Source organism: Neomonachus schauinslandi, chromosome 9 (genome assembly GCF_002201575.2).
Source record: "Neomonachus schauinslandi chromosome 9, ASM220157v2, whole genome shotgun sequence".
Taxonomy (NCBI): domain Eukaryota; kingdom Metazoa; phylum Chordata; class Mammalia; order Carnivora; family Phocidae; genus Neomonachus; species Neomonachus schauinslandi.
Window position 1 is genome coordinate 13,354,856 of NC_058411.1, and position 2,031 is coordinate 13,356,886.

Genomic DNA, 2,031 nt, shown 5'->3' on the forward strand with positions numbered 1-2,031 from the left:
ACTAGCCCTTTACCTGGGGGATCTGACGCTATCTCCAGGTTGTGTGCATTTAAATTGTAAGACCCCCAGCGTGTCTCAGAATTGCTTGGCAGGGAAAACACCCCCACACATCTGGTGACCAGAAATGCTTTGAGTGTGGTGGTCATGTGAGAGGATAGGAGGCACACAGAGGGGGGAAGAACTGCCCCCGTCAGTATTGTATTTTTCAGTTCTAAAATTTCCACTCAGTTCTTTCAAAAGAATTCCTACTGCCCTGCTGAGATTTGCTATCTCAATATAAGATTTTTTTTTTTTTTTTACACTCTTGAACACAATTTTATTAGCTGTTTTTAAAATCTTTGGAGATTCTTTTGGTCTCCTTTGCTTGTCTTTTGAGAATAAGCCATGTCTTTCTCTTTATTTGTATGTTGAGTAATTTTGGATTATACCCTAAGCATTGTAACTGATATATAATTTATGATGTGTTGTAGAAACTCTGAATTCTGTTCTTTTCCTTTGAAAAATAATTTTTTAAATTATTATTTTTATTTATTTTTTATTTTTTAAAGGTTTTATTTGACAGAGAGAGACACAGCGAGAGAAGGAACACAAGCGGGGGAGTGGGAGAGGGAGAAGCAGGCCCCCCGCCGAACAGGGAGCCCGATGCAGGGCTCGATCCCAGGACCCCGGATCATGACCCGAGCCGAAGGCAGACACTTAACGACTGAGCCACCCAGGTGCCCCTAAATTATTATTTTTAAACAGGCAGTTAACTTGGCTGCACTCAACTGCAAAGTGTCTCCCCTGCAGTGGGAAGTAGCTTAAATTTTAGTTATTTTGGCCTTGGCTGTGCATGAACAGCTCAGAGATCAGCCAGAGATTTGGGCAGAATTTATATACAGAATCTGGTAATCCTCTCTCTGGTTCTCTCTTTTCTGTTCTTTCCTTCCTCATGCTCAGACTGTGTTTGCTCCAAACCCTGTCCTCTGGATCTTCTAGCCAGCAAGACTATAGATTTCCCCTGGAGGTTTTATGGTGCCGCTGACCTCAGGCCCGAAGTGGTTAAACAAACAAAACCAGGAAACTCACCTAGTGTGGTGGCTTTCTTCCAGTGTTAACTCTCCTTCATTTCTGCAGCTTTCAGTCACTTTCAGTAGCTGGTTTTTTAAAGACTTTTCTCCAAGTTTATATTTTCTATTTGTGAAAGAGTTGGTTCAACTGGGGCTATTTGGCCCTGCCAGAAACCTGAAGTTATGTGGTTTCTCCCACAACATTATAAAATGAAATTTTCAAACATACTCCAAAGGTAAAAGAATTTATAGTGGTAACCTAGATTATACAGTTAAGTTTTCCTATATTTTATCATAACTCTATCCATTAATACACCTTATTTCTATGCATTTCAAAGTAAACTGCACCCATTACTACTTGCCCCTAAATCCTTCAGCCATATGTATAACTAACTAGAGTTCAACAATTTAGTTTTTTTTCTTTCAATGTAAAATTAGCACAAATGAATGGATATCTGACCTGTGCATTCTTTGAGTTTTTAAAAATCAACTTTAAAATTGAGCTATCATTTACAAGAAAAGTTACCAATTTGGTGTATAAATTCAAGGGGTTTTGTAAAATGTAACCAATGCCACAATCATGATAGAAACATTTCTGTTGCCCCAAAAGTTCCCTCATGCAGCCAATCCCCTCTCCTCACTCCTGAACTCATTTTTAAGGCCACCCAGTTCTACTTTGAGTGGGAGCCAGGGTGCCACTCCAAGAATAGGAATTAGAGACCAAGGAGAGAGGCCATCCACTGCCAAGTGTGTCCTGGAGGGCCAGAGAAGAATGTAATGGCAAGGCAGAAGCTGGGCTCTTTAGAAGTGTTCCCAGGCTGTCTCTAGAAAGGTGTTGAGTGGCTCAATGAGACCACACAGTCCATTCTTCTACTGAAAGGTGGATTCTGCCCATCCAAGCATAATTAAAGATGCTCATCTCTTGAGCCTGTTCTGGTATCAGAGTTCAGGAGGCAGGGGCTTGCTGTCATGATCTTCAAGA

General features: G+C 40.9%; 1 pseudogene; it reads right to left on the reverse strand.

Annotated features, from left to right (window-relative positions):
- LOC110571746 overlaps positions 1-1,786 on the reverse strand; it is a 4,901-nt pseudogene extending 3,115 nt beyond the window's left edge.
- Positions 1,787-2,031: the final 245 nt, after the last annotated feature.